Below are 23,496 nucleotides of genomic sequence, written 5' to 3'. Positions count from 1 at the left end.
TTTCATTTGTGTTACTATTTTCCACTTATGTTACTTTCTTAAAGGAATTAATATTTGTGGATGAGGGTCAGCAGGATTACATACCACAGTTAACATAAGATCAGACGTGATGTTATTGAATGGGGGAAGCAAAGGGGATGGGCCGAGTGGCCGCCAGTTTCTCCGCCCCCTGATCAGATTGTGAGAGAGCCGGAGGGAGGAGTTATTAACATGACCCGGGAATGAGCTCCATTGGAGCTTCATAAAGGGACAATGTCCCAGCTTGAAACCTTCTCTGCCCTTTCCCCCACAGCCCCAGTTCCTTTGGTCAATCTGGGAGAAAAGGGAATTGGGGAAATGACCAATTCATGTTTGTATCTGGGAATCATTGGGAAAGGCAGCGCATGCGTGATGCAGTCCCTCCCCCAACGCTGATTGTTCCTGGGTAGAGGAGCGCATGCGTGAGGCCCTCCCCCAGCGCTGCCATTGAGGAGCATTTACTCAGTGAGTACAAGAGGTTTGTTTGAAACAGACCGCAATGGAGAGATCAGCGCCCAGGGAAGGGAGGGAACAGCAGGCTCCTTCCAGCAGCACATCGGGATGGGAGCCTGGGACACAGAGGGGGCTCCGAGACCGGGATTGATTCGGGGTGAGTTCTGGGAGAACCGGGGGCTGTTTGTAAGAGGCCGAGCGGAGCAGGAACTGGTCCCGGAACTTGGAGTGAGCGGGCTGGGGGGAAGAGAGAGGCCTTTCTCGGGCTGTGTGTGGGCCTGCTGAGGGGGACAGAGCGGGAAGAAGCTGCTGTGGGATGGTCTTGGGGTTTATAATCCCCTAAACACTGATGGGAATTCATTGTTTGGCCTCTGTTTCACGCTGTTTGTTGCGAAGAGACATTGAAATAAAGGACAGTAGAAACAAATGTGATAATCCTGTCTAGGATAAATATAGCCGGCGCTGGATAAACGTCCCCAAGTATGTGAAATCGTGCCAAGTATTTGTTTTTCAACAGTTAATGTATTGGGAGCTGGACATTGAACTGTGTAATCATTCCATTTGTGGAGATGTCCAGAAGTTGGTGAGTTTATTTTATCTAAGTGAAATGTTTTAGAATTTGGGAAACAGAAAAAGACTGGAAGAAGCCCAGGGCTCGAGTGGAACCAGGATCCTCACTGTTTATCTTGCCCTGTTCAAAAACAAAGAATTATAATGATCATGACCTGAATATTGTATTTATAATTTGATGTTTTCCTACTCAGCTGCTAGTGATGTACAGGAGCTCTCTCTTTTGTTTTTCTCCAGGCAAATATTTGATGGACCAATCCAAGGGGAACCAACTGCTTCTCACACCCAGCAGGTATGTTACCACTGTCAGAGAGGAGAAGGTCCTTTTCACAGTCAGAGTGGATTGAGTCAGACACACATTCAACTCCATTTCCAGAAGTACACATTCAATCCAAGAGTTAAACACAACTGATGATGTATAAGTCTATATTATTTCACCCTTTTCTCAGAGCTTGCCACCTCAGTGACAGTAAATTCCATTATTAAAAGCCAATTACCAGTCATAAGATTAGAAGCAGGTTAGACTGTATGCTTATAATAAATATACATTTATGAGCTACATTAAATTAATATGTAGATTTAGCATTTTTTAAAAGTTACAATCAATTAGAACAAACCGATCATGGCATTACATGGTTATCACAAATATATATATGAAGTGTATATTTGAGTGCAGATATAGAAGCAATGTTGGGCATTTATGAGTAACTGAGCAGGACAAAATTATTCTTTTGATAAACAGTTGTCCTGTACAAAGACAATAATCAAACAATGTAAATTTCAAATGAACCTCTTGGTCTAGCCTTATCTAAAGAGGATGCTTCTGGAGAGGATGCTTAATGCTCATTCACATTGGTATATACACATCTGTGTCTGTCTCCATCTCTCTCATTCTCACACTCAGCCTAGTGTTGATGTAAACACACTTTATGCATACTCCCATTCTGGTTGAGGGCCTCAGTAATGCAGAAGCACTTCCATTCTTTTTTAGTGTATGAAACACTGATAAGACCTTAAAACTACATCATAAAGTGTATCAGAACTGGAATCACACAGAGACATACAGACAATGTTGGTGTGATCTCGACCAGTACCACTCTTTAAAGTGATACAGATTGGCAGCACAACAGAAAACTCACTATTAACTGGCTGAGTGACAGTAAAAGGGAGAAAAAAATGCAATTTAGTCCCACAACTACTTCCAGATATGGACAGTTATAAATTGACTGACCACATTAGTAATCGCTTCAGAAGAAGTTCATATTCGATGTTACATTATTGCAGTGCCCAGCAGCAGCTGCCAAAGACTACTGCACACGCAAAATGTAAAAAGAAAGCTGAGATTGAATACAATAAAATTTCAGATTCTTGGCAAAGATAAGTATTGAACCAACTTTAATCCCTCAATCACACAGGTTTATCAAATATTGAATGGGTTTATCCTACACCCTGCTGAAAAAACACAACTGAACGTAGAGAATGGCATCCATATACTCGACTTGTCACTGTTGCACACCGAGCAAAACTGGCACTACAGGTAATAACTAATAACCCTAGGCTAATAACTGCAGAACTAATTTCAAATTGGCATTTACACCGAGACACTGGCAGTGAGTGAATGAAGTTCAGAATCCCAACAATTAGTGGAAACTAGTATGGAGAACAGATAAAGCATAGAATGTCCCAGTGCAGAGACAACAGGCTGAATGGTTGTACCAATTCTGTGATTGAGTCATAAATCACAAAATGTATGAGAGATTCAGGCCCAATCTCAACACCCTAAACATTATTATCAGATTGAATCTCAGTCATATATTTTTTTTTCTAATTCATTCATGGGATGGGGGCATCACTGACTCGGCCAGCCTTTATTGACCATCCCTAACTACCCATGCAGCCTCATTGATGTGGGTCTGGAGTCACATGCAGGACAGACAAGGGAAGGATGGCAGTTTCCTTCATTCAAGGACATTACTGAACCAGATGAGTTTTTCTGGTAATCAACAATAGATTCATGGACATCTGTAGACTCTTAGAATATTATTGGCTGCCAGAGAATTGAGCAACTTTGATATATAAGAGTTGAACGTGACTGGAACTCATTGAGAACTTCACTCCCCCAGTCACACAGCAGAAACTGGCATGTATAGATCAGTTCCTAAATTCTTACATGGACACAGCAGAAATTGACATGTATACATCAAGTCCTAAACTCTCATATGGACACAACCAAAGCTGACAGACATTGATTGATATCTGCTCTCACAATATTCACGTTGCGGCAACTAAAAGGGAGAGAACAATAATCACGCGCACACACATATGACAGGGACAGGTAGATAACTAAACTAACACATTCGCACAGCAAAACCTGAAAGGTACAGTATGATAAATGAATTTGCACATTTATAAACAAGAAGCTGATTGATACAGATTAATAACTGCACTCTCAGATGCACACAGCAGAATCTGACAGGGACAGGTTGGTAAATTTCAGAGAAAGATTGATAGCTACACTCTCATATTCATAAAGCAGAAACTGACAGGAATAGATTGATTATGCTCCCAATTTCAAACCACATAAATTGACGTGTACACTTTGATAACACCACTCTCATATTCACAGAGAAGAAACTGACAGGCAGAGATTGATAACAAAACAAAAATTAGTGGAAAATTCACAGGTCTGGCAGTGTTTCAGGTCTAGTGACCAGTCCTCAGAACTGATGGTGGCCAGGAAAATGCGCACAATGTGGTCTCCTCTATGTTAAGGAAACTGAGAGTAGATTGGGTGTCCACAGTGCAGAGCACCTACATTCTGTCCAGACAAAAAGACCCTGAGCTTCCAGTTGCCTGCCACTTCAACACCCCACCCTGTTCCCTGGCCAAGATCTCTGCCTCAGACTTGCTGCAGTGCTGCAGCGAAGCTCAGTACAAGCTGGAAGAATAGCACCTCATTTTCTGCTTGGGATCTCAACAGCCTTCTGGACTCAATATTGAGTTCAATAACTACAGGGCTTGAGCTCTCCCATGTCATTACCCAAAAACCCACATATCCGGCCTTGTTAACATTTAGTCTGCTCTTATACACTACCAGTTGTTAGCCACTAACAGGCCCTATTAATAGGCTACTCACCCACTTAGTCTGACAGTTAGATTAGATTACTTGCATTGTGGAAGCAGGCCCTTCGGCCCAACAAGTCCACACTGACCCTCCGAAGAGTAACCCACCCAGGCCCATTTCCCTACATTTACACTTTCACATAATATTATGGGCAATTTAGCATGGCCAATTCACCTAACCTGCACATTTTTGGACTGTGGGAGGAAACCGAAGCACCCGGAGGAAACCCACGTAGACATAGGGAGAATGTGCAAACTCCACACAGACAATTGCCTGAGGTGAGAATTGAACCCGGGTCCCTGATTCTGTGAGGCAGTAGTGCTAACCACTGTACCACCATGTCACCCCACTCCTTTGTCTGTCCGACTGTTCTTCTCTTTCTTTGGACTCTATCTCCATCTATCTTTTACTCGTCACCCTTCCACCCAGCCTATCTTCTGTATAATAACTAATGTTTTCCTACCTACCACCAGAAAATACAGAAGTTTGAATACATCACCCAACAAACTCAAGAACAGCTTCTCTGCTGTCATCAGACTTTTGAATGGACTGCTCAAATTTTAAGGCGAAAGTGGGTACTGCAGATGCTGGAGATTAGTGTCCAGATTAGAGTGGTGCTGGAAAAGCACAGCAGGTCAGGTAGCATCCGAGGAGCAGGAAAATTGACTTTTCACACATTCCTGATGAATGGCTTTTGGCCAAAATGTAGATTTTCCTGCTCCTCAGATGCTGCCTGACCTGCTGTTCTTTTCCAAAACCACTCTAATCACACTCAAGTTTTAACATTAATCTCTCTCTCTTTGCAGCTTTAAAACTATGTTGTGGAATCTGTTCTATTACCCTGATGAATTTTGTATGATATTATCTGCCTGTAAAGCACACACAACAATACTTTCCATTGTATCTCAGTGCGTGTGACAATAATAAATCAGATCAAATCAAATTGCTAACGACACTCACATATTCATATCGCAGAATCTGAGAGGTACAGGTTGATAACTACAGTCACACAAACTGACAGGAAAAGATGAATAAACACACTCAAACACTGACATTAGAGCCTGACGGGGAAAGATTGATAATTAAACTCTCACATTCACAAAGCAGAGACTGATAGTGACAGATGAAAACTCAGTTCACACGTTCACATCGTAGAAACTGGAAGGATTGACAATTACACAAACATATTCACCAAGCAGAAACTGACAGCTACAAATTGACAACTATATTTATGTATTTACACAGCAGAGTCTGAAAGATACAGATTGACAGTTACACTCACTTTGACAAAGAGGAAAATGACAGGTAGAGAATGATAACTGTACTCCCACATTCACATCATTGAAACTGACAGCTACAGTTTGATTAATACACCCACATTCACAGAGGAGTAGCTGATGGGTACTGCTCAATAACTGTATTCACATATTGACAGGAAAGAAACTGACAGGGACCCATTAGTATCTACACTGTCATATTGACATAGTAGTAACAGATTGACAATGACACTTTGGGGCCAAATAGCAAAGCCTGACCGGGACTGTTTGATAATTGCACTCACTTACTGATATCGCTTCAACTAACAGGTAGAGGTGAATATCAGCATTTTCACAGATTAAACTGATTGGTTCAAATTGATGACTGCATTTAATATTCATAAAGCAGAAACTGACAGGTAGAGACTAATATCGAAACTCATGTTCTCAGAGCTGAAACTTACAAGTTCAGGTTGATATCTACATTCTCAGAGACACAGGAGAAACTATTAGGGACAGATTGATAAAGCAAACACACATATTCGCAGGACAGAAACTGACAGGTACATATAGATAACTAAACTCACATATCCACATCAGGCAAACACACAGGGACTGATCGTATTTATTTAAAATGTATGAAATGTATTTATGAACCAGCCCCTGGCAGTTTCCTCTATGTGGATACACAAGTTCAGTTACCAATCTGGACCTGTCGGTTTATGCTATGTGAATGTATGAGTGTAGTTATCAGTCTGTCCCTATTTGTCTCTGGGTGAGTAAATGTAAATATATTTACCAGAGAGTGACAGGAACAGATTGATAACTATTCATTCGCATATTTGCACAGATTATATGGATTGATAATTACAGTTTGATAATTACACTCAGATATTCACAGAACAGCATTTAACAGGTACATCTTGATAATTGTCTCCACACATTCACTGAGCAGGAACTGACAGCTCTGGATAGATAAGGAAACTTTCATATCCAGACACGCACTTGCATTAGATTATCCCATTTGTAGCGGAGTTGGTTAGTATCTGGTTCTCAGTGAATTGGGAAAGATTTTTTTTGATACAGTCACCACAGAGCAGCTCAGGCCAAGAATACAATCAGCCCTGTGGTCCTGTTGGAATTGCTGTCTTGAAGGAAGAACAGCCAAATAATTATTAAATTATTCCATTGACTTAATGTTGATTTACAGACGATGGCTCTTCTGTCTCCCTCCAGACAATTACTTGAAGGACCAAGACAGTGTAATATGTCCTCGGTACAAAGCCAAGTGTGATCAGTTCCTTCTAACAAACAGCAGGTATGTTACTGCAGTCAGACTGAAGAACATCCTTTCCACAGTTACAGAGCAGATTGAATTAGACACACATTGACTCAATTTCCAGAGGGAAATTTTCAAAGCAAGAGTCAACTACCTCGGAGGAATTACAATTGTTTTTCTCTCTCTCCATTCTTTATGTACATCATCCCATTTGCCAATAAGTGTTATAAATCACAGCCATAGAGTTATAGAGATGTACAGCACAGAAACAGACCATTCAGTCTGACCCATCTATGCCAATCAGATATTCAAATCTAATCACGTCCCATTAGCCAACACTAGTGCCTTTTGCTAGCACTTGGCCCATATCCCTCTAAGTTGTTCCTTTTCATGTCGCATCCACATGCCTTTTAAATGTTGGAATTGTTCCAGCCTCCACGACTTCATCTAGCTACGCATTCCACACACACACACACCACTTTCTGCATGAAAACGTTGCCTCTTAGGTCCCTTTTAAAACTTTCCCCTCTCACCTGAAACCCGTGTCCTCGAGATCTGGACTCTCCCACCTCAGAGAAAATGCCTTGTCTATTTAGCCTATCCATGATCCTCCTGATTTTATAAAGGTCAGAATTTTATAAAGGTTATAAAATTCTATAAGGTCGCCCCTCAGCCTCTAACACTCCAGAGAAAACAGCTCCAGCCTTTTCAGCTTGTCTCTTTCGCTCAAACACTCCCACCCTGGAAACAATCTTGTAAATCTTTTCTGAATGTTTCATGTTTCACAACATCCTTCCGATAGGAAGGAGACCAGAATTGCACACAATATTCCAAAAGTGGCTGAACCAATTACCTGTACAGCTGCAACATGACATCTGAACCCTGAAACTCTATGCTCGGACCAATAAAGAACAGCATACTCAATGTCTTCTTCATTATCCTATCGACCAGCGACTCCACTTTCAAGGAACGATGAACCTGCACTCCATGGTCTCTTTGTTTATTAATACTGCCCAGGAGCTTACCATTAAGTATATAACTCCTGCCTTGATTTGCCTTTCCAAAATGCAGCACCTCAAATTTATCTGAATTAAACTCCATCTGCCGCTGCTCAGCCCATTGGCCCCTCTGATCATAATCCTTTTGTACTCGGTGGGAACCTTCTTTGCTGTCCACTACACCGCCAATTTTGGTGTCACCTGCAAACCTTTAATGTTCACATTCAAATCATTGATATAAATGACGAAAAGCAGTGAACCAAGCACCGATCCTTGTGGCTCACGACTGATCACAGGTCTCCAGTCTGAAAGGTAACCCTCCGCCATCACCCTTTGTCTTCCAGGTTCAAGTCAATTCTGTGTCCAAATTGCTCGTTCTGTGATTTTCATGTGATCTAACCTTGTTAACCAGTCTACAATGAGGAAACCTGTCAAGCGTCTTACTGAAGTCCTTATAGATCACGTCCACCGCTCTACCCTCATCAATGATAGAGTCAAAGAGATGTACAGCACAGAAACAGACCCTTCGGTCCAATTTGTCCATGCAGACCAGATACACCAATCCAATCTAGTTCCACCTGCCAGCACCCGGCCCATATCCCTCCAAACCCTTCCTATTCATTGATGCATTCAGATGCTTTTTCAAAGTTGCAATTGTACCAACCTCCACCACCACTTCTGGCAGTTCATTCCATTTACGTACCACCCTCGACATGAAAAACTTGCCATTTGGGTCTTTGTATTTCTTTTCCATCTCACCGTAAACCTATGCCCTCTAGTTCTGGACTCCCTCATCCCAGAGAACATACCTTGTGTATTTATCCTATCCATGCCCCTCAAGATTTTATAACCTTCGATAAGTTCATCCCTCAGCCTCCGATGCTGCAGGGAAAACAGCCCCAGCCTATTCAATCTTTCCTTCTAGCTCAAATCCTCCAACCCTGGCAACATCCTTGTAAATCTTTTCTGAATCCTTTCAAATTTCACAACATCGTCCTGATAGGAAGGAGACCAAAATTGTATGAAATATTCCAAAAGTGATCTAACCAATGTCCAGTATGGCCTCAACATGCACTCAATATTCTGATCAATAAAGGAAAGCATAACAAACGCTGCCTTCACTATCCGATCCAGCTGCGACTCTACTTTGAAGAAAACTATGCACCTGCACTCCAAGGTCTCTTTGTTCAGCAAAACTCCCTCGCACCTTACCATTAAGCCATTAAGTGTATAAGTCCTGCTAAGATGTGTTTTCCCAAAATGCAGCACCTTGCATTTATCTGAGTTAAACTCCATCTGCCACTCCTCAGTCCATTGACCCATCTGATCAAGATCTCATTGTAATCTGAGGTAACCTCCTTTGTTGTCCACTCCTCTTCCAATTTTGGTGTCATCTCCATAATTACTTACTATACCTCCTGTGCTCACGTCCAAATCATTTATATAAATGACAAAAAGTAGTGGATACAGCGCCGATCCTTGTGAGAGTCCACTGGTCACAGTCCTCCACTACCACCCTCTGTCTTCTACCTTCGAGCCAGTTCTGTTTCCAAATGGCTAGTTCTCCCTGTATTCCATGAGATCTAACTTTGCTAACCAGTCTCCCATGGGGAAATCCTCTTCGTTACTTCTTCAAAAAACCTAATCAAGTTTGTGTATCCTGGTTTCCCTTGCACAAAACCATGTTCACTGTCCCGAATCAGACCTTGACTGTCGAAATACGTGTAAGTTCCGTCCCTCCAATATTTTGCCCAACACCAATGGCAGGCTCACCAGCCTGTAGTTCCCTGGCTTTTCCTTATCACCTTTCTTAAATAGTAGCACCACGTTAGCCAACCTCTAGTCTTCCGGCACTTCACCTATGACTATCGATGATACAAATATCTTGACAAGGATCCTGCCAAACACTTCCATAACCTCCCTCAGAGTTCTACAGTATGCCTGATCACTTCCTGGGGAATTATTCACCTGTATGCGTTTCAAGACATCCAGTAATACTACTTTTGTAATATGGACAATTTAAGATGTCACCATCTATTTCCCCCCATTGAATATCTTCCGTGTCCTTCTCCACAGTATACACTGATCCAAAACTCATTTGGTATCTTCCCCCATCTTCTGCGGCTCCACACAAAGGCCGTCTTGCTGATCTTTGAGGGGCCCTAATCTCTCCCTAGTTACCCTTTTGTCCTTAATGTATTCATAAAATTCCTTGGGAATCTCCTTAAAACTATTTGCCAAAACTCTCATGCCCCCTTTTTTGCCCTCCTGATTTCCCTCTTAATTATACTTCTACTGTCTTTTCCTCTTCTAAGGATTCACTCGATCTCTGCTGTCTATATCTGACATATGTTTCCTTCTTTCTCTTAACCAAAACCTCAATTTCCTCCATCATCTATCATTCCCTACAATTCCAGACTTGCCGGTCACCCTAACAGGAACAGAATGTCTCTGGACTCGTTATCTCATTTTTGAAGGTTTCCTATTTTCCAGCCTTCAGTTTACCAGCAAGCTGCCAATCAGCTTTTGAAAGTTCTTGTCTAATATTGTCAAGCCCATTGATATTTTACAAGATTTTTCAAGGGGTTTAGACTGAAATAGATGCCTGGGAGAGATTTTAAATCTACATTTAATATGACATTTTAAAGTTAAAATCAAGATGGAAAAGAAAATCAGACCGTAACATCATTTCAAAAACCATATACAACATAGATGTTAAATACAGAGATAGAAGGAAACCAGACAAAAGTCACCAATTTACAGGATGAAACAGTGTTATTAAGTTTATTAGTGATTGGACAGGACAATTAAACCTTTAATGAATTCTTGTCACATACAGAGACATGGCAATTAAATAATGTGAATTCCAAGCACCCATTGTGTGCCAAAGCCTGACAAGTAAAGCTGAACATGTTATGGGCTGGAAACAAATGTAGAAACTGCTAGAAACATTCAGCACATCTGGCAGCATCTGTTGATAGAAAGTAGAGTTAATGTATTGGGGCCAGTGACTATTATTCAGAACTGAGTTTCTCCAGGACAGTGTTCCTGACAGTGGAAAATAATTACTGCACACGCACACAGCAACTGACTGATTCCGAATTCGTTCAAAATACAAACATCATAACTGCAGAGCAGGACTAACAGTTATGGAGTTCCTGCAGGCAACAGGAAATGATCCAATCGAGATGAATATCACTCTCACATACAATCATTGTGGTCTGCAGCAGTCAGAAACACGGTGGGCGGCACGGTGGCACAGTGGTTAGCACGGCTGCCTCACAGTGCCAGAGACCTGGGTTCAATTCCCGACTCAGGCGACTGACTGTGTGGAGTTTGCACGTTCTCCCCGTGTCTGCGTGGGTTTCCTCCGGGTGCTCCGGTTTCCTCCCACAGTCACAAAGATGTGCAGGTTAGGGTGAATTGGCCATGCTAAATTGCCCGTAGTGTTAAGGGGTAAATGTAGGGGTATGGGTGGGTTGTGCTTCGGTGGGTCGGTGTGGACTTGTTGGGCCGAAGGGCCTGTTTCCACACTGTGAAGTAATCTAATCCACTCTCATCCAGCTAACAATTCTACTCACATTCAGACAGCATCCCATTTCCATCAATGTATCACGGTGGTCGAGGAGCTGCCATCCCCACGTTTAGCACAACATCAACTCAATACCATTTTCTCAAATAATCAATGTGATCACATAATCGTAATTTGAAACGATGGAGTAGGAAAGATTTAGTGAGATAATAGAACATAAACATGACAGCACAGTATACTATTCCATTTTCATCCATATGTTTATCCAATGACCATTTAAATGCCCGTAAAGTTAGTGAGTCCACTACAGTTGCAGGCAGAACATACCATGCCTCTACTACTACTCTGAGGAAAGAAACTACTCTGACATTTGTCTTATATTTATCATCCCTCAATTTAAAGTGATGTCCCCTTTTGCCAGCCATCACCATCGGAGGAATAAGGCTCTCACTGTCCACACTATCTAACCCTCTGATTATTTTATGTGTCTCTATTAAGTCACCTCTCAACCTTCTTCTCTCTAATGGAGCCAGACGTCCTTCAGCCTTTCCTCATAAGACATTCCCTCCAGACCAGGCGACATCCCAGTAAATCACCTCTGAACCCTTTCCAAAGCTTCCACATCCTTCCTGTGATGCGATGACTAGAAGTGGATGCAATTTTCCAAGTGTGGCCACACCAGAGTTTTGTAGAGCTACAGCATGACCTCATGGTTCCAAAACTCAATCCCTCTCCCAATAAAAGCTAACACATTGTATGCCTTCTTAACAACCCTCTCAATCTGGGTGGCAACTTTCAGGGATCTTCGCACATGTACACAGATGTCTCTCTGCTCATCTACATTGCCAAGAACCTTACCATTAGCCCAGTACTCTTTATTCCTCTTGTTCCTTCCAAAGTGAATCATCTCACACTTTTCCACGTTAAACTCCATTTGCCACTTCTCAGCCCAGTTCTGCAGCTTATCCCTGTCCCTCTGTAATCTGCAATGTCCTTTGGCACCGTCCACAACTCCACTGACCTTAGTGTCATCCACAAATTTACTAACCTATCCTTCTGCGCCCTCACCCACGTCAGCAGTGGACCCAAAACAGATCGTTGCGGTACATCACTAGTAACTGAACTCCAGGATGAACATTTCCCATCAACTACCACCTTCTGTCTTCTTTCAGCTCGCCAATTTCTGAACCAAACCGCTAAATCACCCTCCCATGCCTCCATATTTTGTGCAATAGCCTGCCATTAGGAACCTGACTGAAAACACCTTATGAAACACTTTACTGAAATCCATATACATCGCATCAACTGCTTTCCCCTCTTCCATCTGTTTGGTCACCTTCTCAAAGAACTCAATACAGTTTGTGAGGCATCACCTACATTTCACAAAATCATATTGACTATTCCGAATCAACTTATTCCTATCGAGATGATAATAAATCCTGTCTCTTCTAGACTTTTCCAACACTTTACTCACAGCCGAAGTAAGGCTCACTGATTTATAATTACCAGGGTGGTCTCTATTCCCCTTCTTGAACAAGGGGACAACATTTGCTATCTTCCAGTCTTTTGGAACTATTCCTGTAGACAATGACAACAAAGATCAAAGCCAAAGGCTCTTCAATCTCCTCCCTGGCTTCCCAGAGAATCCTAGGATAAATCCCATCTGGCCCAGAGGATTATCTATTATCACACTACCCAGAATTGCTAACACCACCTCTTTGTGAACCGATATTCCATCTAGTTTAGTAGCCTGTAACTCCGTATTCTCCACAACAACATTGTCTTTTTTCCTGTGTGAATACCAATGAAAAATATTCATTTACCACTTCTCCCATCTCTTTGGACTGCACACACAACTTTCCACTCCTGTCCTGGATTGGACAGGAAGTTATTCTAGTCATTCTTTTATTCCTGATATAGCTATAGAAAGATTTAGGGTTTTCCTTGATCCTATCTGCCAAAGACTTCTCTTGTCTCCTCCTGGCTCTTCTTATTTCTCTCTAGATCTTTCCTGGCTAGCTTGTAACTCTCAAGCGCCTTAGCTGCGCCTTCACGTCTCATTGTAACATAAGCCGTCTTCTTCCTCTTGACAAGCGATCAACTTCCTTCGTAAACCATGGCTCCCTCACTTGTCCACTTCCTCCACGGCTGACACATAAATGCTAATCGATGACATGCAGTAACTGTTCCTTGAATAAGCTCCACATTTTAATTGTGACATCCCCTGCAATTTCCTTTCCCATCCTATGTGTCATAAATCTTGCCTACTCACACCATAATTGCCGTTTCCTCCAGTTATAAATCTTGCCCTGCGATGTATACCGATCTCCCTTTCCTTCGCTAAAGTAAACATAACCGAATTGTGGTCGCTCTCACCGAAGTGCTCACCTACCTCCAAATCTAACACCTGGCTGGGTTCATTACCCAGTACCAAATCCATTGTTGCCTCGCCCCTGGTTGGCCTGTCTACATACTGTGCCAGGAAACCCTTCTGCACACATTGGACATTGAATCTGAAGTATTTAAAGTATAATATTTCCAGTCAATATTTTGAAAAGTTGAAGTCTCCCATAACACCTACCCTGTTACACTCACTCTTATCCAGAATCATCTTTACAATCCTTTCCTCTGCATCTCTGGAACTATTCTGAGGCCTATAGAAAACCTCCAACAGAGTGACCTCACTTTCCTGTTTCTAACCTCAGCCCATACTACCTCATTAGAAGAGTCCTCATACATCCTTACCACCACTGTAATATTGTCCTTGCCATACCTTCCCCCTCTTTTACCATCTTCTCTGTTCATACTGAAACATCTAAATCCCGGAACCTACGACAACCATTCCTGTCCCTGCTTGATCCATGTGTCTGAAATGGCCACAACATCAAAGTCCCAGGTACCAGCCCATGCTGCAAGTTCACCCAACTTATTCCGGATGCTCCTGGCGTTGCAGTAGACACACTTCAAACCACCTTCCTGTTTGCCGGTGCACTCCTGTGACACTGAAACCATATTTCTGACCTCCCTACTCTCAACTACAATTTAGGTTCCCATTCTCCTACTGAATTTGTTTAAACCCTCCCAAAGAGCATTAGCAAACTTCCCCCAGGATATTGGTACCCCTCTGCTTCAGGTGTAGACCATCATGTTTGTAGAAGTCCCACCTACCCTAGAGTGAGCCACAATTAACCAGGTATCCAAAACTCTCCCTCCCACTCCATCCCTTTAGTCACGTGTTCAACTCCTCCCTCTCCCTATTCTTCACCTCGGTAGCATGTGGCACAGGCAACAAACCAGTGATAACAACTCTGTTTGTTCTAGCTCCAAGCTTCCATCCTAGCTCCCTGACTTTCTGCCTTAAATCCACATCTCTTGTCCTACCTATGTTGTTAGTGTCTATGTGGATCATGACTTGGGGCAGCTCCCTCTCCTCTTCAAGGATCCCAAAAACATGATCTGAGACATCATGAACCCTGGCATCGGGGAGGCAACACTCCAACCATGAGTCTGTCTCTTTCCCACAGACCATCCTATCTGTCCCTTTAACTATGGAGAACCCAATGACTAATGTGATGTTCCTCTCCCCGCTTTACATTTGAGCAGCAGGGACAGATTCTGTGCCAGAGACCTGTACCCTGTGGCTTACCGCTGGTAAGTGTACCCCCACCCCCGAGCTGCTCATTTTATCTTTTTGCGAGAAGAATTCAATTTAGTTTGGATACATGTGAAGTGTTAGATTTTGATGAGACAAACCAGGAGTGGATCTTTGCACTTAATGGTGGGGCCTTGGTGAGTGTTGCTGAACAAAGAGACCTCGGGAAGGTGGGGGGGGGGGGGGGGGGTGGGGGTGGGCGCAGCTGCATATTTCCATGAAAGTAGAGTCACAGGTAGACAGGGCGGTGAAGAAGGCATTGGGCATGCTTGCCTTCATTGGTCAGGACAGTGAGTGTAGGAGTTGGGATGTCATGTGGTGGCTGTGCAAGACGTCAGTGATGCCACTTTTGCAAGATTGCGTACAATGCTCATCACCCTTCTCCAGGAAGGATGTTGTTAAACTTGAGATGGTGCAGAAAACATTTACAAGGATTTTATAGTTATAGAGTCAAACAGGATAGAAACAGACCCTTCAGTCCACCGTGTCCATGATGTCCAACAAACACCAAACTGCATTCATCCCATTTACCGGCACTTGGCCCATCGCCAACTATGCCCTGGTTTTTTAAGGGCATATCCAGATGCTGCTTAAATGCTGTGAAACTATTCCATCACAATCTCGGGCAGCATATTACAAACTTTACGTCAAAATATTTTCCTCAGATATCCTTTAAATTGTTTTCCCCTCCACTTCAACTTTTGCCCTCTGGTCTTAGATACATCTGCCAAGGGGAGAAAGATTCTCACAATCTACTCCATCTGCATGAGATTAGATTAGATTAGATTACAGTGTGGAAACAGGCCCTTCCGCCCAACAAGTCCACACCGCCCCGCCGAAGCGCAACCCACCCATACCCCTACATTTACCCCTTTCCTAACACTACAGCCAATTTAGCATGGCCAATTCACCTGACCTGCACATCTTTGGACTGTGGGAGGAAACCGGAGCACCCGGAGGAAACCCACGCAGACACGGGGAGAATGTGCAAACTCCACACAGTCAGTCGCCTGAGGCGGGAATTGAACCCGGGTCTCTGGCTAAGCACTGTGCCACTGTGCCGCCTAAAATAAATATTTGATTCCCTACAGTGTGGAAACAAGCCCTTCGGTCCAACAACTCCACACCAACCCTCTGAAGAGTAACCTACCCAGACCCATTGCCTTAACGCTATGGGCAATTTAACTCGGCCAATTCACGTGATCTGCACATGTGGGAGGAAACCCACACAGACACGGGGAGAATGTGCAAACTCCACACAGACAGTCACCCGAGGCTAGAATCGAACCTGGGACCCTGGTGCTGGGAGGCAGCAGTGCTAACCACTGACCCACCATGCTGCATCTTTCACAATTTAGTATATCTCAGTCAGATCCTCCCTCAACCTCCTCTGCTCCAAGGAAACCAAACCCAGCTCATACGGTCTCCCCTTTTCAGGAAACTTTCCAACCCACTGCATCCTCTCCAGCCAATCCCATCCTTCTAATTGTGTGGCAGTCAGAACTGTACACAGTATTTGATCTGTTTTATAAAGTTGTAATAAGACTTCCTCGCTCTTATATTCAACAGCTCCGGTACTGAAGGAAAGTATTCTGTATGCCTCCTTCAGCAGCCTGTCTGCCTGTGCTGACACCTTCTGGGATCTATAGACTTGTACACCAAGGTCCCTTTGTTCCTCAGTACTCCCTCGGGACCAATCCTTCATTGTATAATTCTTTCCCTTATTAGACCGCCCAAAATGCATTACCTCACATTTATCAGGATTAAATTCCATCTGTCATTGCAGTGCCCAATGTCCTCATACTGTAGACGGGGACCATCCCCCTCACTGTCAACAACGCCACCGACTTTCATGTCATAGAGCAATGAACAATACAGTACAGGAACAGGCCCATTGCACTCCAAGGCTGCACTGAAACACATAATATTTCCACATGAAAAATTCATCTGCAGGCTTACTAATTCTTAAAAGGTCAGTTTGTGTTAACAGACATGGGCCACTCTATTCTGGCCAGGTACAGACCACCCCTACAGCCTTTGACAAAGTCCCATATAAAAGACTGGTTCCACACTGTAATCTAATCTAATCTAATCTCATGTAGATGGAGTAGATTGTGAGAATCTTTCTCCCCTTGGCAGATGTATCTAAGACCAGTGGGCGGCACGGTGGCACAGTGGTTAGCACTGCTGCCTCACAGCGCCTGAGACCCGGGTTCAATTCCCGCCTCAGGCGACTGACTGTGTGGAGTTTGCACGTTCTCCCCGTGTCTGCATGGGTTTCCTCCGGGTGCTCCGGTTTCCTCCCACAGTCCAAAGATGTGCAGGCCAGGTGAATTGGCCATGCTAAATTGCCCATAGTGTTAGGTAAGGGGTAAATGTAGATGTAGATGTAGGGGTATGGGTGGGTTACGCTTCGGCGGGGCGGTGTGGACTTGTTGGGCCGAAGGGCCTGTTTCCACACTGTAAGTAATCTAAGTAATTATACTTTCTACATTCACATCCAATTGTTAATATGTACATAACAAGCAGCAAGGGTCCCACTGGTACACCACTGGTCACAGGCTTCCAATCACAAACACAACCCTCCACCATTATAGTTTGCATCCTGGCTGCAAGCTCATTTCAGCTCCAGCTTGCTTAAGACTCCAAGAGCCGAGTTTGAACCAGTCTTTTATATGGGACTTTGTCAAAGGCTGTAGGGGTGGTCTGTACCTGGCCAGAATAGAGTGGCCCATGTCTGTTAACACAAACTGACCTTTTAAGAATGAAACAGCAGGATGTGAAACACAATGGCAGGCAGAAACTACACCAAGCAGCCTACTTACACAGTAAGGCAGAATAATACCATTCAATAAACCACTGTGAGGACAGTAAAAGGACCCAGCCTGTTCCCATTTGAAACAGTCCTGACCAGCAGACCAAAGGTCCAATAAATGAGGATCTCCAGCCACATTAAATGAAAGGGTAATTGTCCCAGTTAATGAACAGACACCAGGTCCTAGTTACAGCCCATTAATGCCCTAAAACAGCTCAAGCTATTTTATGTAGTTTCTTGAAATAAGTTGGAATATTAAGAATTAGGTTCTCGTATAGAGATGGAGCATCATCTCAGTAGTTTCCAGCCTAAAAATAGGTGCATAATACGAAAGTATAAAGGGGAAAAGAAGCATTTAAACCTGGATGTGAAGGTTAGTTAGCTTTAGGTAATGAATTCTCTTACACCCAGAACCCAGCTCACAGCCCATTAATCGCAAAGTGCTAATAGTTGGAATATCTAAATTACTTTACATTTTGTAACTGAGTTTTTATAACAGAAATTAAAATTACAAGTCTGTGGCAAGTAAGTCAAAACAAACTCTCCTTTTATTTTTCTTCATATATTTCCCCACTGTCCGAATTATATCAGAGGAGCAATTGACGTTGATAAAATGGAATGCAATGAATAACCACATTCAAGCTGTCCTGAGAGAGATAAACTAGACTGAGAGAAACCCGAGGGTATTTAGAAAATAACTTTGGAATGTGAATGAATAGGTTGCACAGAAAGATTGCAAGGCCTAGAGATTACAGTGTCCTCTAAACTCTGACAGGTCAGAGGATCCTGGGGCTGTCCATAGAAATTCCCATCATTGATTAGGTGTCTCATTGACTAGGGTATGTAAAGTAAGAGGGAGGAACATCATAATCAAGTTGTATGTGATTGTTATCAGAACGTTTATAAGCAAAATTGCTTTTTATTGTAAAACAAAGTGTGTCATGGACCTCTCTTCTGAGGCTAGTCCCTGGGGAAGATCATTTGGCCCTCTCCCTGCACTAACCCGTTTCTGCTTGAATAAACACCTACCACTTGCCTGAATGCTGCCTGCCTGTCTGCTGAGTCTTTCCTCCCCGGTCAGGGGTTATGCTTCGACAAAGGCCTTACAGCAGTCCATGTAAACCACGTCAACTGCACTACTCTCATCAGGATGTTCCATTGCCAGGACTGGAGGTTTTGATTTAGGGGGAGAGGCTGAACAGGCTGTTGCTTTGTTCCCTGGACTGTCGGAGAATGAGGTGTGACCTTTGTACAGGTTGAGAAAATCACGAGGGGCATGATAGGGTGATATCCAAGGTCTTGTACCGAAAGTGGGTGAGTGCAAAAATAGACGGCACAGGTTTGAATTGTGGAAAAAAGATTTATTAAGGACCTATGGGGTTACTTTATCACATAGAGGGTGGTGGTTGGATGGAATGAGCTACCAGAGGGAGTGGAGGTGGTGGGTACAATTACAACCCTTTATATGCATCTGGATTTATACAAGAATAGGAACAGTTTAGAGGGATATGCATCAAATGCTGGCAAGTGGGATGAAACATGATGTGGAGGTGCTAGTGTTGGACTGGGGTGGACAAAGTTAAGAATCACACAATACCAGTTTCTCAGTTTATTTGGAACCAATAGCTTTTCAGAGTACTGCTCCTTCATTGCTCTGAAAGCTATTGCTTCAACATGAACCTGTTGTATATTAATCTGGTGTTGTGAGATCTCTAACTTAAATGGGATGAGGTCAGGTTCGGATCTCTGGCCAACAATAACAGCTTGATCCAAAGGATCTATTTCTGTGCTGTATAACTGTATGACTCTCTGAAGGCCACACCTGAATATCATTACTCCCAGTTAGACACTGCACTATTGGAGTTGCAAAGGTCCATTGCTTTTCCCTCTTTGACTCTGAAGAACAGCACAGATCCTTTCTGAGACAATACGTTGTGGTTTCACTTACCAGTGAATCTTACAGACTCAAACAGTCAAAGAAAATAAGGTCTTTCCCATTCACTTCAGGAAACATGAACTGAAAACGCTCTCCTTTGCTAACTGGCTGTCCACTTTACAGCAAACATTTAAACTGCTCAGTAACACAACACAGAAGGATTGAAGTACGATCAAGTCAGTGTCGGCATCCTTCCTGTACCATAACAAGTATTCCGTTCAAAAATGTTATTTATACATAAAATCAGTGCATGTACACAATAGCCTGAGTAGTCAACATTAAATTTTAGTTGCCAAGACTTTCACTGGACAACATGGCTCTAATCTGTTGACCGTTTGTCATATCCGAGTAGAGTTTTGAAGGACAATGAGCTATATCCAAAGTCCCATTGAATAGCACAGACTGACAGGTAGAAAGTACTTTCTGAGTACACAAACCGTACAAGTGAATGGAAGAAACAAGATTAGTTCTGTACTCACAGAAGAACAAACAGTTGCAGACTGCACCAGTTATTATCCTTATTTGTGTAATGAAGGACTTGAAGGAAACTGAGATAATTTCTGGACGCAACAAAGAGTGAGCTGGTTCCAATACACAACGGGTGCAAAATAACTTGCAACGTACAGAAATACTGTCAGGTTAGTAGGTCTACAGGCAAAAATAGAAAAGTCATGACCTTAAAGATGTCACAGTTGGGAGAACTAGCATTTCATTAAACAAGTTATCCAGGACAGTGTGAGAATGAAGTACATCCATCCCAGTTTACAAGTGAACTTCCTATAGCTTTTAAATGCCTGGTGTCACCTTAGTCGAAAAGTAAATTCTACTTGTTTATTAGAAAATACTGAACCTACTGCATGTTCACAATGTATTCCACTTTAGTAGGGAAAGAAAGAAATAATAATTCAGACTAATTATTCATCCAATTATCTCACCATGGCTTAAACTTGCTGTCTGACTCTCTGACTGTATGTAATTCATGTATCTTTTTATCCAGACTGGAGGAATTAAATAGCAGCCAAGCATCAGATTGAAACAAATATTGCAATTTAATTTGTTTCCACAAAAAGAAAGTAGAAACAATTTCAGACAAAATGATCGAATAAATACTTTGTTTTTAAGTAGTCCAAAGGAAAATCAAACATTGACATGAAAAGGTACACATTCAGACAGATACCCAGAGATTATTGGGCAGAGAATGAAGAAACTCTCATACTGGTCTTGTTATACACATGTAAACAATAAATTCAATATACACATTCAGACCAGAGACTGACCAATCCAGAAAATAGCTTCTATTCAAAGGTACTGTTTATGATTGTAAGTTGTGGAAATTATCCAACCTGCTTTAGGGTGCCAGAGACTGACAATGGTATAAAAAGTCTCACTTTAATTTACAGTACAGAGTTCCTCCAGTACAGGTAGAGGTCATTCGGCCCACAGGCCTGCAACAACTTGCCAAAGCACATCGCCCCCAGATATAGACCCCGACCCCCAGAACCACATCTTTAACATAGTTAACCCACCTAGTCTGAACATTGCTGAATATTACAGGGCAATTTACCATGGCTAATCCAGCTAACCTGCTTGTTTGGACTGTGGAAGGATACTGGAATACCCAGAGGAAACTGTTATGAAGACATGAGTATAACTACCTTTAAGCCACTTGAACGTCTGGACAGCACCAAGTGTTCTGAAAAGAAAAGTAATATTTGGTGAAACAACTCAAGTAGCTGCTTGCCTGGAGACAAAAACAAAGTGAATTCAACCAATTGGTTTAAATTATATCCCAAAAATACCAAATTCCAATCCAGTTTGAATTGAGTATATTGACAATCTTATAAGCCAATGACACAGTCCGAAGCTCTGGAGTTGTAAATAGTTGTTAGTTAATCACTCTCTGTTATACTTTAATAAATAAAGCTGTTAATCTTTAACTAGTTCTTCGCCTATTGAATTTTCACAGATTACTGCATGGGATAAATCTTTTCTGTGTTGCTGGATTTAAATTCATAAAGAGGTTTGTTGTAACAAAATCAATGCAGACATGGGAGCATATCTGTGTGCAGTTTGCACAATGAACCAAGGCTGGAATTGAAACTGGGCCCCTGTGCCACCATGCTACCCTGACATGGATGGCAAATGATAAAACCTTTTGCATGTTGAGCAACAGAGATTTGAAGTAAAATGAGCTCCTGCAGTTTCTGGCAATTGTCATGTTAAACAGAGACAAATATTGTAAGTACACTCATTTATTCAGAGAGCAGACACTGAAAGGTACAGATACTTTCAAATGCACTTATTCATTCATGTAGTTGAAACTCAGATGCAGAATGAAAACTGCACATAAACATTCACATTGTTTTAAATCTATACCTGTCACTTTCTGCAATGTTCTCATTCATTAAAAAAAAATTGTAGGTACACTTTGATAGCACTCACATATTCTCAGAGCTGAGTACACACAGGCAGATAAAAATGTCACAGAATTCTCATTTTTCTTTTTATCTTCTGCTTTGAGACATTTAAACTGACAAAATCCTGAAATAAATTAATAACTGCAGTGTTTCCTCCACAATTGCATGACAGAAATGAGAGGCATCTTTCACTTTATCACTAACTTACTGTGTGCTCACTGACAGATTCAATTACAAGTCACCGTGACATAACAGGGATGGCGTTAAAAAAAACATTCATTTCATCTGAAAGTTAGAAATGTTGAGATATTTGCTCTCTTACATGCCAGTGATTGTCAGAAACTGAGTAAAAACAAGTTTAGAAACAACAAACTGGCAGTTACAAAATGAAATATGGAGTCAATTGCAAAGTATAAAATTGTTAGGATACAATGCAACTATCCATTGGCGAGAAACTGACATAAACAGTGTCACATCAGCAGTAAAATTGTTATTGCCACTTTCTGCAATGTACTAGATATTGCCTCTTGCCAAATGCTGCAGTTATAAATACAAACTTACGGTCACATCGCAGAAGTTGATTGTAAGGATTTGCTGTGGAGGGGAGTTAGTCCTAGCTGAGACTGTCTAAAGTGGTGTTTGGTCACACTCAAAATTGTAGATACTAAATGAGGCACATTCTTATGTTAATGACTGACACCTACAGAATAAGAAACAACAGCTTACACTTCAGAAGGTTTGAGTTACAGTCCAGTAACATACTGACATGTAAGGACTGTGAAATAGAGTAAACCAAAACCTCCCAGAAATGGATAGACACAGATTGGAGGAACATTTCCAAGTGGCAGGCAAATGGTGTAAAGTGTTACCGCTTCCATCAGTGTTTGGTGGATACAGAATAAAACCTGTCTTGAAGTAACACTAATTGACTATTACACAAAGGACCAGAGTCTCAGGTGTTGAATTCAACAGGTGTTGAATTCATGCTCAATGTCTAAGATAGATGTAAAGTTAAAGTGAGACATATATAGTATGCGAACGGTTGGTGGTTAACAGACATTCGTATGAGAAGGAGAAATGCTCTAAATCCCTGCGTGAAAGTTCAATACTCTTAAATAAAAACTGCAGCAACGTGGTTCTGATACGCTGTAGTTACTTGCAAAGCAAACAGTTACAAATCGGTCTCTGGGCCCACAGTTAGCAATCAAGTTCTCAGAAATATGCAATCCCACAGTCAAGACAGACATTTTCAACCCGTGACTCAAGAAAAGTTTTAAATAGGGACTTTTTAAAAATATCTCTCTCCAACTCCATGCAGAATGGGCAGATTAAACGTCGGTGAATTATTTTTCATCTTGTTTGTTTAAAGTTGCTAAATCCCTGGTAAAATTTTAATACTTATACTCACACCTTGCAAACAACCACCTAATGAAGGAGTAGCACTCC

At 42.2% G+C, this 23,496-nt stretch overlaps 1 long non-coding RNA gene and 1 pseudogene across 3 annotated transcripts; both read left to right on the top strand.

Annotated features, from left to right (window-relative positions):
* Positions 1–23,496, top strand: part of LOC140470974 (uncharacterized) — a 33,025-nt pseudogene that overhangs the window by 8,046 nt on the left and 1,483 nt on the right.
* On the top strand, positions 450–21,570 carry LOC140470582 (uncharacterized). Of its 3 annotated transcripts, XR_011956541.1 has the most exons (5): positions 450–628; positions 1,279–1,333; positions 2,457–2,578; positions 6,658–6,739; positions 21,188–21,570. It is a non-coding gene; the product is annotated as an uncharacterized lncRNA (long non-coding RNA). The 3 variants fall into 3 exon arrangements; XR_011956543.1 differs by lacking the exon at positions 2,457–2,578; XR_011956542.1 differs by lacking the exons at positions 2,457–2,578; positions 21,188–21,570 and having other exon boundaries at positions 6,658–15,054.

The sequence above is a fragment of the Chiloscyllium punctatum genome, chromosome 52, assembly GCF_047496795.1.
Source record: "Chiloscyllium punctatum isolate Juve2018m chromosome 52, sChiPun1.3, whole genome shotgun sequence".
NCBI lineage: Eukaryota > Metazoa > Chordata > Chondrichthyes > Orectolobiformes > Hemiscylliidae > Chiloscyllium > Chiloscyllium punctatum.
The sequence above is the reverse complement of the archived record's forward strand: the minus strand, read 5'-3'. Positions and strand labels throughout refer to the sequence as shown.